The sequence below is a fragment of the Haemaphysalis longicornis genome, unplaced genomic scaffold (assembly GCF_048455015.1).
Source record: "Haemaphysalis longicornis isolate Haplotype H1 unplaced genomic scaffold, Haemaphysalis longicornis Haplotype H1 scaffold_8, whole genome shotgun sequence".
NCBI classification, from domain to species: domain Eukaryota; kingdom Metazoa; phylum Arthropoda; class Arachnida; order Ixodida; family Ixodidae; genus Haemaphysalis; species Haemaphysalis longicornis.
Window position 1 is genome coordinate 148,613,350 of NW_027526445.1, and position 14,595 is coordinate 148,627,944.

Here is a 14,595-nt window from a genome sequence, read left to right on the forward strand (position 1 = left end):
AGGAAGAATCTTCTCCTTCTTGCAAGACAACGCACAGTGAAACACAACTCAAAGCGCAGAACTGCAACAGCAGCTAACACTAGAAACCGAACCGTGCGCTCTGAAAAGAGCCGCAACGAGAGTACGACTCACGTGCACCCGGCTGCTACAAGGAAAAATAACTTGTGCAAACAGAAAGAAATACCTGCAATCTGGACAAGCAAAAGACTGCATCAAGGGGCTGCAGTAGCTTGGCTCACAGGTCCAAGAAAGCCACGGCATTGTTTCCATCGATGGAGGTGGAAGCCGACATGTGTCGAACTTTTTTGGCCCACTCGGACATGAACTTAGCTCTCCATGGACTGAACAATTTCTCGGACACGAACCATACTCATTGTCGCGCGGGGGAGGATGTTGTGAAATAAGTGGATATCCTTCTCTCGTGCCCCACTATCATCATCAGAAGTATGTTGGATTAAAGGCACCATCGGGAGGGGTCTGCGCGGCTCGTCCCTTTCTCCACAGGCACCATTGTGATGTGGGTAAAAGTTTCAAGATTTTAGAGGTTTAAATTTGGGTTTTACGCCCCTAGGTTGCCTAGTACGGGTGTGCCGCGGTGAAGGCTCACAAATTATGTGAACGAGTTCCCCGGATGCTAAATTTGGACAGGGAGGGGAAGAAATGCGTGCACAGTTGTAGTTGAATGCATTTATTTCACATTTTTCTGTCATTAGGCTGCTATGAAGATAACAACAAAATCCTGGAAAAAGAAACTAGATACAAGTTCTCATATTTCATCACTGTCTTTGACCGTGACACACTCTACTTTTGGCTCGGTGTCCGTGCCGTCCGAGCATTGAATTGCTGGGAGGAGCTTGTGGACCCCCAATAAACTTGTGCAACAATTGCCAAAACCCATTGGCAACAGCTGTGGTAGCATGCAAATCTGGTGCCACCCAGTTCAGGAGGGAAGTTGCCCCCCCCCCCCCCTCGAGGCGAAGCCACCGCCAGAGCTCTGGCAGCTGAATGCAGCAGGTAGATCCACAGCCAGTGCTCAAGGCCGACCTGGGTGCCGCTGGGTGCCAGGGAACGGCGGCTTTCTTTGCTGCAAAAACACTGAAAACAGAAGAGGAGGGAGGTGAGTAGGGTTCAGTTTGTAGCCACCAGAATGTCACTTGCAGCCACCGGGCAAGCAGTCTTGCAGGGAAGTAGAGGAATACTATGAAAATTGGAGGCGCTGCAGAGACAGTTCTTGTCGGAAGCTACGATTACTGTAGGATCGAGCCACTGATTGCGTGCCTGTTTGAAGTTAGCAGATTGGAGAATCGCTAGGGTGGTTTTGAGTACCTGCATAGAAGTACTTTGCATGCTAGTCGATGGGCCCAATTGTTTCCTCATATGCAGAAGCACGGCCACTCTACCCCCCTCCCCCCCCCCCTCCTCACCCTTTTGGAGTGACAGGTAGATTGGTCTTGCAAACAAAATAACATTGTGAAAGCAGAAGTTGACTCACTGATCTGCGAAGAAAGTGCTTTGCACATGCTTGCACCGCCGCGTGTGAAGGGGACAACCTTTCTACTCTTGACTCTTTTACCCTGCCATCGTCTGTGCAGCATGAGAGCTAATTGGGTGGCACAACTAACCAGCTCCGACCTCTCCTCCCAGCGTAGCCTGGTAGAGAGGGCCCGGGTGGCCAGTGCAGGCCAGGGTATCCCGGACTAGAGGAAACCCCCCACCAGGCGGGTGCCCAGACAGCAGCACCTAAGGCTCGCACAAATAAAGTTTATTCCTCCTCCTCCTCTCTTTTTTTTTCGGAAATGGTGTTACGTTTACCAGTCTGTGGATGCCTAAAAATTGTTGCACGCCACTTTTCAAGTGGGATGCCTCACAAAATGCGGAACTGTGCTACCATGAACTGCTATCAAAAGAAAACTATCAATATGACCGGCTGCAAAACATTTTCTTGACAAGGAAGTGGGGTGATTGGGGACATGGAAACGTAAAAAAGACAAGAGGTTGAGATTAGGAGAAAGCATTTTAAGCCGAGTAATACTATTATTTAAAACGTTACATTTCGCACTAAAATTCACGCAGGCAGAGGCAACGAAGCACCCCAAATGGGACATTCAAATGAATTAGGGGAATTCATTTGAATGTCCCGTTTGGGGTGCTTCGTTGCTTCGCTGGCGGTTTAATTTGTTCCTAGCTCCAGGACCGTTCCGCAACGTCTTTGTTTTACTTCACCGCAGACAATTACAAGGTAGAAAGCATATGCAAGTTTCTGCTTCCAGCTGCTGTGCCGACTCAGTTTCCGCCCTACCCAGCCTACACGTTGCCGCCTCGTGCCAAGGAGAGCAAAACTCTGTTTAGTGCTCTCTCACTTCATCATTTCACGTAAGCCAGAATATCAGGGGAACCAGTGTTAGTAGCATAAGAGAAAAAGAGAAATGCCTTCGTAGAGAACAACGCAACACTGAACGTGCAGCCAGTGGATACCACTAAGAAAACATAGCTTCGGGCAAGCCTTCAGACTGTCAGAAACACTTGGAAAGTGGATTGAAAGCTGAACAATGCCAGACAACATTTGACCTGGTTAGATGAACTGCAGAGACTAACCAAGCGCTTGGAATAACAGTTCAGCAATATGAGGACAACTGAGCTGTGCAAGCTCTAAAGACCCTTCAGAATCTGCACAAGCAGGAAATAGGAATGCGAAATTTGTCGAACAGATTATCAATATCGATAATCATTTATTGGGGTGGAAGAACTGCGTGAGTGCAGCCTGCTTCTTGGAGCGCAACGCGCTGCTGGTGACTGCTTGCTCCACGGTATCTAAACAGTCGACAAGCACAAGACTGCTGCCCTCAATGGCACTGCAGCATCGCCGTAGCAGGGCCACGGCAGCGATGGCTTCGCTCGCGCTCAGAAGCGGTACGGAGTCCTCAGTGTCTTCGACAGAGCGGAGACAAGCATGGATACAAGCAAACAATGGCGAACCCAGCGAACTGAGCAAGAAGTGCGCGCAGCGAGTTGCGCGGTCTTGAAGTTCGGTGACACCGCAGCCCGCAGCGCCCAATGTATCGCTTTCGGCTCCAACGGCATGCATGCGTGGACCTGGTCCACTCTGCCACGGCCTGGCCACGGCCGGTTTGGATGCGCCCGAGCTCGTGCGGGACTCGCAAGCGACACTTGCGCCACCGCTGCGCACCGATATATTGCGAGACAGCCTGCCACATGCCTAAGGAGAGCGAGAAATCCCACGCGGAAGAGTTCGATATATCCATTGTGAGCAAAATCGCGTATGATATAAAAAGATTTAAATGCATGTAATTTTTACCGGAATTATACAAGGGTTTGATGTAGGCAATAATTCAATATATCCATGTTCGATATAAGCTGGCTTTACTGTAATAACCATTGCTTTTTCTCTGTTCTCTCTCAATGCTTGTTCCTTTGTACTGTGCCTGTTCCTGCTTCACGAACTTGCACTTATGTATTGGGATTTTGGTGAGCCACACCCTAAGTAATCAGGGAGTGAGAATGACAAGCTGGCTTAGTTTTCAGTTACAGATCACAGGACTGCAAATTATAGATGCAACAAGCAGTAAGCCAGCATATGTTAGGGCTTTCTTAGACCGTGGTTAGGGCACAAAACCCTGCGGTATTGTTTTGCTTTCACCAATGGCGTTTCGTCGCACTGTTCCATTACCACAACTTGTATCCAAGGCATTTTGCATTATACAATTAGGTGCAATGAAACTGCAGCGAAAGAACATGCAAGAAAACACACCGGACACCTACTGTAAAAGTAAGACTGTCGAGTGAAAGTGAAAGAGGGACATCTGGAAGCTTCAACTATAGATAAACTTTCCTAACTTCTCGGGATACTTTACATTAACATGTTTATATCTATTAAAAACACAAAAACTTACTTTTCTCAAAGCAGCGTTTGGTTTTCAACATGGGACCGTTCTCGCACCACAGCTGGAACCCTTGAGTGTTGAGGTGCTGATTCCCCCTGTAATATGCCAAGACAGATTTGAGGCACAAAAAGACTTTTGCATCAGCGTCCATGTAAAGAAGCTGTTGCACACCCAAATTTAGTGTGGTAGAATAATTTACTGCTTTTCTAAGCAAAAAGGTAATCAAATTTAAAGTTACTCAAAGGCTGTGCCAAACTCTAAAGCTCCCTTAACAAGTGATAGCCACTTCTATGCATTTCTTTAATCATGGATTTGTTTTTTTAAGGTGACAAAACATTGCCAACATTTAATAATGACATCTGCATTGGCTGTATAGTCGATGTGCTTATTGCTTTACTATACTAGACACTATACTTTATTCGCCACAGCTTCCCTGCACAGTTGATTTTAATTAAACAAAAATTTGTTTTTCAAGACGGGTATGTTAGCCTTGCAAAGGTTGAGTACCCCAGCTGTTTCTTTTCTGTGCACAACGTGAGAAGGCGCCATCCTAACTACTCAGGCTTCGGACTGGTATCGCTTAAAGCTCAACAACCAAATGTTTCATCAAAACTGCAGCCCACAGGCAAGGCTTCCCAAAGTAGCGACAAAATATTGCACTGGCTTTCAACTGTCACATTTCCCGACGTCAGACACACAGCTGGCAGCGATCCTGTTCACCCTGTCATCTAAGCACTGCCTCCAGGTTTTCTGCGGCTTGTATGTTCAAGAGACCAACTTAGGCCCAAGAAGAAAGAGTGTCCCCACGTAGCTGTAGAACCCTGTTGTGGTGCTATCAGAACCAACTGCGCGGTTGCATGGGTGGCTGTGGTTGGCGGGAGAGGAAAAGGAAAGGAAATGCACTGGGGACATTTTGAGCTCGGCAGGGAGCTTACCCGTAAGGGATATCCTGTGGTACATGTATAGCCATCATGGAGGTATCGGCAATACTTAGTGTTAAGCGTCTGCGTATGGGATGCACATACAATGAATTTGAAAAAAAAAAACACTATGTGTTTAGTATATAAGTGCAATTGTAAAGAAATGCAGGTGTTAAACTCATTGTAATGCTACGGCCGAAGGGAAAGATCAAAGCCGTATGCTGGACGTGCACACAAATGCATTTGAAGTGTATCTTTTTTTTGTATGAGGTGCATTTGACAGCACAAAAAATAAAAGGACGCCGCCAATGACACGGCAAAGAAAATAATGGTGAATGGGAGAACATTCGCAAAACAGGGCCCACTACTGTGGTTTATGGTGCTGGCTAGTGCTGGACACATGAACCACTCACGGTGTACCACAGCTCATGTGTGTGGTGCAATCAGTCACATCATTCACCGCAGGTGAAGGTTCCCAGGCTTGGCAGCGTCTTGCATGGCAGGATCAGCCACTAGCTGACACGAGACACTCAGGAACACCTCGAGCGCCAGAAAGGACGAGCCGGAATGTCAAGGACAAGTGTTAGCAGCGAAGCAGTTTGAGCCTGAGCAAAAACAAGCAAGGCACCACGAACTTAGGTCCCACCGCAACAGGAAGCCAGAGTGGGATGAAACAGCAGGGCCCTGAAGTCACTTGACCCATTCAGGAGGCCAGGCCCAGGCGGCCAATGGCAAGGGTCTTTGAATCCCGTGGCTCATCGATCAAACGTATGACACAGAGATCCGCCATTACAACCATGCCCTGTCCTGGTTGTGCTTGTTCTCCCCAGGCTGCAAGATCTTTTGTGTAGAACCTGCGAGACATTCAATGATGAAAGTAGCCGGAAAAATGCTGCATCACCAATATCCTGCTACACTGCGTATGTAACACTGCTAGATTTCGACAGTTGCTTATGGCAGAGAACTCAGTCTTGAAATCTGTGCGTAACTTTTTGCACACCCCCGTTAGCACTTATGAATGCTCATGTTGCGTTTCTGCACTGTGCAAGTGGTGGCATACTGCATTCATGTCTGTGCCCTTTCAGTACTGTGAACGTGAACACACTGAAAACAGCTCAAGGACGGAGTGGAAGGAAAAGACAAACACGGAGCACTGCCCGTACCTCATGTGCGCTGTTTTCGGTGTGTTCAGTTCATACTAACTAGCTCAACGTAGCACTCTAGTAAGAAGAATTGAACATGTTTGAATTTTGAGGTTGAGCTTTTCTGACCATTCAGGATTGAGAAAGTATTCACATGTATTTAACGTGCAATTTTTCCAACTAGTGACATGTTCTGCAAAGTCTGCAAAGCGCACATAAAAGCTTCTTTTCCAACCACTGGCCTGGTTTATTCACAACAAACAAAATCGTTCCTTTTCCCAAACTCTATGTTTGGAGAAAAACAGGGCAAGGGTGGCACATACATTGAAAGAAAAAGTGCAAAATACTGCTTCGACAAAGAAAAACAAAAGACAGAGAAGCTTGTTGTGGTGGAAAAACCGCTGAAATAGCAGGGACGAAGAAAGCAGCAGTCAACGCAGTCAACGCTCGAGCGCTTTCCCCACCAAGATGAATTCCAACTAGCCCAACTTTCCGTGCTGCAGCAGAGAAGTTCAGGAATCACATGACACACTGCTACGTCGCATCAGCCTGGCAAGAAACTTCAAGGCGCTTTTCTGAATTCTGCCTGTGTGCACATTACTAAAGCCTCACTCACATCGTTCGGTCACATCAATGTGACTTCTGACAGTGAAAGATTTGTTCGTACGCGCGTTTGTACGTCACCTAGTCCCTCCACTGCAATTTCTTCCCGCTCAATATGCCTAACGCGCAGCAGCTAAGGCCAAAAAGCACCAAACGTTATCGAGAAGTATAGTTTTCTCTTTCGCTCGCCCAATATATCATATGGCATCCAAGTCGTTTGATACCAACCTGTTCGTATGTCTGGGCTTCGGCATTCGCACAGATGAACACGGTAGACTGCGTAGCGTATTGAGTGCTGTCTCGGCTGGCGTGCACGCCTTGGAGCTGCAACAAAAGCTACTTGCGTAGCGTGGGTCTTAACACCGAAAACACGGCAAGGAAGACTCCGAAGCCTTTAGAGGGGGATGGTGGACGCTTCGGTGTAGCGATTTGCTTGGGGTATTTAGCACCAAAAGCACAAAGTACCACCATAACAACACGACGAAGATGTAAGGACACTTGAGAGAGCAGTGGTGCGGCGCAAATTGCTTCTTTTTCACGCTGTATTCTTCTAAATCTAGCCGCGTAGCAACGAGCATGAGCGCACCGAGTTAGTGGGCGCCGCCATTTGCATTAACCAAGGCTGACTGTAGCCATGACAACAAATAAACAATCAAAAACTTCCCGGACGTGACGTTAGAGGGTCACGTGGTGTGCGTCTAGGCGGCCAGCTTTGTCATTCACGCCGCCGGGTCGCCTCGCCGCCTCGCCGATGCCTCGCCGGCTGGGACATTGCGCAACGCCGCCGCTGCGACGCCATTGCTGGGCTTCCGCGCCACCGTCGCCACCGTGCTTCAGTACCGGAATTAGCTGCTCGCTTCGAAAAAATGTCGCACCGGTGTCGTTTTAGGTTGCTTCTCGGTGTCGATGTGTTGTGCCATAGGCAGCGCGAATATCGTCAGGCAGGGCACAAGACTTCGTTATTCCGTCCGGGAAACGCGACGCAGAAAGGAGAAAAGTTTGGTTGCATAGATTTGAACGGGCATACTTCAGGCCGACGCTACCATCACTCTTTTGCGAGGTAAGTTTCTGAATGCTTGTTCTTGCTCTGTTAAATTCTGCGCGAGCTTGAGCGGTCACTTACGAAGAAATGCGTATTCCCTTCGCGACCGACGTCCACGCTTTGTTCTGAGTACGCATTGCGCGCAGCGCCGAGTTCGTCCCGTCGTAAGCTTTGGTTTGGATAAGAGGCCGTGTATTTGTCATGTGCGCGCTTAACTTCCAGCATCAATATCAGCGGCGTAGCATGTTCAGTCAGTTGTCGTAAGGGTTTCGTGACGCGAGAATTGTTCACCTGAATTCATGCTTGTTTTGGCCGACGGCAGCTTGCGTCTGACCATGTATCGTGTGCGTTCCGAGTGCGTGTACGCTCTTTTTGGCGTGAAGTCATGTTTTGTGTGTTAGCTACCCGGGTGGTATTATAATCCCGTTGTTATGACATCGGAGTGATTTGCTGCGTAATATGGGCTTGGTCGGTGCGGCGCAATTGAGGCTGTTGCGAGAAAAAAAAATTGCGGCTAGGTAAAACAATTTAAGGTCAGCTAATATAGTTACCGCGCCGTTGACGTACGTTTGATGCGCAATTTCTGTTATCGGTTTATTAAATTCGCGCACGTTTGAATGAGCACTTCAAATGCATATTCGCACCGTAACGGCTGTACGCCCTTTCTTCCGTGTATGCACAGAGGAACATTAATTACGACTTCCGTTTGCATTACACGTGATGCCGTACATTTGCAGTGTGCGCGCTTACTTCATCTTAGTAGTCAATGGCGCAGCGTATCCAGTCATTGCGATTTGAACCAAAACACACTGGGCGACTATATTATTTTCAGCAGACGTATTTTTGTCCAGCAAAGCGCTTGCTAAACGGGTTTAGTGTAGCGAGTTGAGCGGACGCGGCACTGAGCAGATGCGCGAACACGAATTTGACCATGCTACGGTAGAACAGTCAGTAACTCCCTTCTGCAATGCATTATTGCCTATATTTGCGGAGTGTTTGTGGCGCATCTCAAACTCGGTGGCGACATTTCTTTTCCCTTCTCAATAGGATTATTTCACGGATCAATTTGAGCAACGGATATTGGAGAAGCTTGGCGTTAAAAAAACTAAACCCAAATGCCACTCCCAACATTTTTTCTCACGGGAAGCCACGTCAGCAGCACAAGCCACCTGCACGACGTCATTACGGACGTTTGTTCCAATAAAATATCTATTTGCTGGCACCAATTCATTTTTGTGATTTATTGTTTTCTCTTGATAATCATCGTGACATTGGTCCTCTTTCGAATTTCTTTCGGGTGTATCCCTGTGTTAGTGCAATGTACAAATCTGCCAGAATATATCCCAGCACAAAACAATTCTGTCCAGGCGCCTCCATTAATAACGGCTGTAAACGACCGCGCCCGGTGAAAAAACGTATTGCATGATTAATTAACTGCAGTAACTAGCTACATAATTTGTACCTAGAGGGACTGTAATTTCAGTTTACCCGATCGATTGATCGCAGTCTTCTCTGGCGCGTATTCCCAGAATTACAAGTCTGCGTTTTTCACTAGGTTCGCACATGAACGTACGGCCGCGAGTGTAGTTTAGTGTATCCGGCTGCGAAGTCGGGGAAGCAGGGGCTTTTCACGTCGCTGTACGTGCACACACGCACAACAGCATGTGTATGTTTTTAGTCTACTCACAGCAGCCTATAACGACATGAAGGTGAAGGAAACATTTCTACAAAAACGGCAAAGCACTCTAAACTGCGCGTAATTAAGGTAGGCTGTAGGTCGTTAGTAAAAGCGGGCGCAGAGTGAACGCCGCTGAGGATGCACAATTATCGCAAGAAAGGCGAGTGCAAGGACGCCAGCGCAGCGCTCGAACTACGGCATTTGCGAATGAAGCGCACTGTATACTGCCGCGAACCGTGCGCAAGACCTCTGTGCAGTGATCGCACGACCACAGTCACGCGAATGCAAGAACGGAACTACCGTAACAGAGCAGTTTGAAATGTCCACGCTCCATCCTTTCGCATTCACGAGCTATCCTGAGGTGTTACAGAATGCCGCACACGTAAACAAAAACTGCGGTGTGCGTATGCGCCAGCGGCATCCGCCCCGCAAATATCCCCTTGTAGACAAAAATATAAAACAAAACACTATCACTCAGTGCCTGTTGGTAAAACGGGGCTCTAGAAATCCCATAAATGCTACCAAAGAGCGATTTCGGCGCGAAAACAAGAGCAAACTGCAGCGAGCGCCCTGAAGCGTAGCGAGGGCGTCTGCTCTCAAGTGGCCAACAAATATGGCGGCCCCGCCGCGGAGTTAAAGGGACGGCGGCGCCGCGGGTGAGGGGAGAGAAAAAAGAGGAGGGCAGCGGAGAAGGAGGGAGCAGTTGGCGCTACCTTAGTTCTTTCAGGGACCTTAGGTGGGCGATACCCAGCGCGCCCCCACGTTAGTGGATGCGCAAGCGATAGCCGGCGCGCCGCTGAAGTAAATCATAAAAAAATAAAAAGAGCCATCGGCACAAGAAAAAAAATTGACGTATTTCCAAAGTGTTGCAGCACATGCTAAGCAAGAGAAGTTGGCGAAAAAGGCGCGCTTTTTAAAAATACAAGCAATGCCGCGCATGTACGTCATTGACCATTTTTAAAGTGTTTGCCGATGCCGTACATGTACGGCCGTGACCCTCAAAGGGCTACTGTTCTGCGTCGATGCAGGCAATAACGAGAAAAAAAGCCATCCGGGTATATAGATTCCGTTTTTTTGCTATTACTCGCAACTAGCCAGGTTCGAATAACGGAGGCACCGGTTTTTTTGTTATTCATTCTACTTATAGGGCTTTTCACTCGTTGTATCCATTTTTGGCAGATTTAAGTTTCATACTAACATATATTAGAGGGTAATATGACGCTGTAGTCGTGGGCCGCCGTGGGCAGCGCCATTGCAGATAGCGATGTTTCTCGCCGACTTCGCTCAGCTAGCCGTATGCCCTCTTTTTTGTCTCGAATCCGGAATAAAAAAAGGTTAACGTTTTTTTTTCTTGTCCAGCGTGCAGGAAGCTTTCAAATAATTACTGACAAATAAATATTTTTTGTACATTCAATTTTATAACAACAAAACAGATTTGAATATTCTTTAACCGTAATATTATTGCTTTTTGGAATTGGTGCCCACTTTTCAGTTTGTTCTTGGGACATGCCTAGGACAAGTTGAACTTGCCTGGGCGGAACATGACGGAACGCTCGCTGAACCGCGGCTCCCCTAGGCAGTGGCTCCATTGATTGATTGTAGGGTTTAACGCGCCGACGCAACGCAGGCGATGAGGCGCGCCGTCGTGGAGGGCTCCGGATTAATTTTGACCACCTGGGGATCTTTAACGTGCGCCGAAATCTCGTACACACGGGCGTTTTTCTTTCCGCCTCCATCAGAAAAGCGGCCACCACGGCCGGGAATCGAACCCTAGACCTCATGCTCAGCAGCGCAGCGCCTTAGCCACTGAGCCACCGCCGCGGGTGGGCTGTGGCTCCAGATTTCCGTTGACTATATCTTAGTTTGAAACTCTATGCGTCATGAAATCCGCTTGGAACGAAAGCAGCCGCTGAAAGTGATATAGACTGCACGATAGCTTCGTATCTGCACCCCCGAAACGGAGAGTTCGTGCAGGCAGGCTGGGATGGGAACCATGGGTCACCAGCTGACACTTGTGGACGGCGCCCCGACACCCGTCCCGGCAGCGCGCAGCGACAAATCTTTAGAGGCATCTCCATCGTTGTCGTCCGATTCATCGGTTGTCCGAGTTGCGCCAGCATCGTTGGTTGGGTAGAGTTGCGCAGGTTGCTGGATCGGCCACAGTTCTGGCTGATAGACTGGCTGCAGAGCTCGCAACTGCATCTGACTCGGTGCTAGCACTTGCATTCATTGTGCGGTCTAAAAACGAAAAAAAAAAGATGATTTATTGGTACACACCAATATATTTGCTAGAATTGCAGCCCTTGACATTGCGAACTGGTCGGTCGCCTTGAGGCGTACGGTTTGGGCCTGTCTTAGATGCCCAGAACGCAGCGTTCCTGGTTCACCGTCCATGATCCGGATCTGAGCACCATGCCAATTTTGTTTTGCTTGCTTCCTCTCTCCAAACAATCACATTTTCTCGTAAAACATAGCGATCGGCTGCCTGTCACTGTTGTCGTTGGTTAGCAGCCTCGGCATCCCACCGTCGTGGTCCCAATTTCACCCTGTTCTCCCGCCTATCCGGCCTTGCACTCGCTTCACTCTCCGCGTAACGCGTACAAAAGGCGTCGTGACATCTGCTTAGAGTCTCCTGAGCCATCTCCACAGTAATCTCCTAATTTAATTTACTTCACGTTACGCCCGCATTACGAAACGCCGTCGTTCTTTATAATACGCTGTTCTTTTACTTGTTACAAATATCTTACAAAAAAAGGCGTGTAACTAGCACTCCCAAGTAAACGGCTAAATCACGACGCCGGGTGATAAGTGATGACCCAGTAGAACGTTAGCTAAAAATGCTATGCCGAATAAAACTTTTTTTCTATAAAAAAGCAATACGCGCCCGTTGTGCAAAGTAAACGAGGTAGTCGTTGGCCGGTACTACCGCTGCTGTTAAGACAAAAAAACTATAAGATAAGTCGGAATTGAGGCGAAAGTGCAGAGTAGAAATGTTGTGATAAATCAAATCAATTATTTTGAAAATAAAATGGGGTGCAATTGAGTGTGCGGGGAATCGAACCAGGGACTGCGTAGTACCAGCCTAGGTACCAGAGTAGTACGAGCCTAGCACGCCTCCCCTACGCCGCATCAATTAGTTTTTTGTTCTTTATTGCCTTACTTCGGATATACAAACTTCCACAACAAAACACTACATTGATAAAGCTGCTAGTCGACACTTGGGTAGCAGAAAATCGTCTAAAATTGTTTCATGCTTGCTGTACTCTTTCCATCACGCGCAACCATTATGGAGGCTCAGGCTGAGCCTTCTATACTTCAATAATCAACCGAATGGACTCAGAAAAGCGCTCCTTTTATTTATTTCATGCACCCTCATGACCCAAAAGGGGATTGGAGAGGGGAGTGGTATAGCGTAAAATTTTAGCAGAGAACAATGGTCAACAAGTTTCGGTACAGACATAAAGTAAACGCAAAAATGATAGTGGTATTATCCAATACCATACAAGGACAAAAAAGGGGAACAACTTTTGATTACAAGCAATGCAACAATCAGGTACTTCAACCGTGCAAAAAACTAAATATATGTACACAATGACAACAGTGCAAAGCGCGCAACTAATCAGCAGCCGGTACCCGAAAAAGCACACGCAGCCGATTTTTGAACTCTTTTAAATTGTGAGTTTAAACGACCGCTACTGGAATCTGGTTCCACTCTGATGACGTCTTTGGAATGAAAGACGTCATCAGAGCGTTTGGCATCACGATGGCGTATGGCCATACGGGACTTTCAAATGCCGTGCAGGGCCACAGCGATGACGAGGTCGTACGGTACACTGTAATCACTCTCCATGGGTAAGGAACGGATCCCGTGTGCGTCTAGGGGCAAACCTTAAATGTGCGCTGAAGCGCGTAGAGGAAAAAGCCCCATCCCAACACTATAAAAACACATGTTCGATCGACTCTGGTTTCTTGCGCCGGTTACAGTAAACGCCTCATTGAAGGTACAAACCCTTTTTTTCTGCCGCGTCTTCACAGGTAGCACACCAGCGCGAAGTTGAAGGAAAATGTATTTCCCATGGTTGTACCGCCGTTCATTTGGCGCGCTTAAGCACATCCTGGCCTGGCCCTGCGCGACACATTGATCTGTACAACAGCACAGGTAATGCAATATCTGCAAGGTCGCGGTACAGTTTTTTGCGCGTCACACTGGACAAGTATTCCAGAGTGAAGCGGCTGCGTAAAAACAATACTGCCAGAACCACTTCGCGGAAATATCCTGTGGGTGCGCCAAATGAAAAACAAGCAGTCCAAACAACAAAAATTGGGCAGTGACCTAGGGAGCTTTATCTGACATGCAGTGAGCAAGAAAAGTCCCCGTGACAGGCTCACGTGACGGCCCGTAAACAGCAAAAGTGCTCCCCAGTCACGGAGAACACTAACTATGGAGTGTCACGGGACTGAAGTGTCGCCAATCGGCCTCTCGAAGTTATTCGCGTCGTCTTTCGTGACGGAGCGTCCTTATACGTCGGATGGGCCGCCACTTTCTGTAGCGACTAAAGGCTGTCGCCCACGGAAATGCACCAACAAGGCCGAAGCAGAGGAGCCAAAGATTGCAGCTAGGAGAGCCAAAGACGAAGACGGAGAACAGGTGGTGGTAACACGCATTTATTTTATGTACAAGGGATACAAAGACGCCATGTTACGCTTTAGCGAATTTTGGTGTCTAGGGGACAGGGATTAGGTAATGGGAGTTGGGGAAAAAGTAGGATGCATCCTATGGTACATCCAATTGGGTGTGGAATTAAAGGAAATGGTGAAGACCAGAGTCCTCGACGAAGTTTCGTAGAGCGACGAGCAGGCGCCGTTCTTCGCTCTGATTGGAACTGCCTGCTGCAGCAGCAAAGAAGTATTTGATAAGCATCACCAGGGGTAGCCATGAGGTTTCCACAATTAAAGCGTGTACGTAGACATAAGTGCACCAAGGTTGTTTTTTTCTTCTTTACGTTCCTTTGATATCGTAGTGAAGGCTGCTGAAAGCGTAGGCCATGGAGAAATTGATTTGTTCCGCCATAGAAGTGTCGACTCCCTAACCAAGATTGAAAACGAAAACGCAGGCATGAGTGTTTTGAGCGTAGCGACGAAAACGACTTTCTTCTCACAATGATCGAACAACTTCCCTCTGCTATTTGATAAGCATCACCAGGGGGAGCCATGAGGTTTCCACAATTAAAGCGTGTACGCAGACATAAGTGCATCAAGTTTTTTTTTTTTTTTTTACGTTTCAAGGTACAAGTTACCGCGAAAAGGG

The 14,595-nt window shown here is 47.8% G+C and overlaps 1 long non-coding RNA gene across 4 annotated transcripts; it reads right to left on the bottom strand.

The window, feature by feature from the left end:
• Positions 1–749: 749 nt before the first annotated feature.
• On the bottom strand, positions 750–7,280 carry LOC144149158 (uncharacterized). 4 transcript variants are annotated; one of them, XR_013318208.1, is made up of 4 exons: positions 6,796–7,280; positions 5,469–5,676; positions 3,912–3,997; positions 750–1,095 (listed from the first exon to the last, which is right to left on the bottom strand). It is a non-coding gene; the product is annotated as an uncharacterized LOC144149158 (long non-coding RNA). The 4 variants fall into 4 exon arrangements; XR_013318205.1 differs by lacking the exons at positions 5,469–5,676; positions 6,796–7,280 and adding an exon at positions 5,283–5,449 and having other exon boundaries at positions 757–1,095; XR_013318206.1 differs by lacking the exon at positions 5,469–5,676 and having other exon boundaries at positions 767–1,095; positions 6,796–7,168.
• Positions 7,281–14,595: the final 7,315 nt, after the last annotated feature.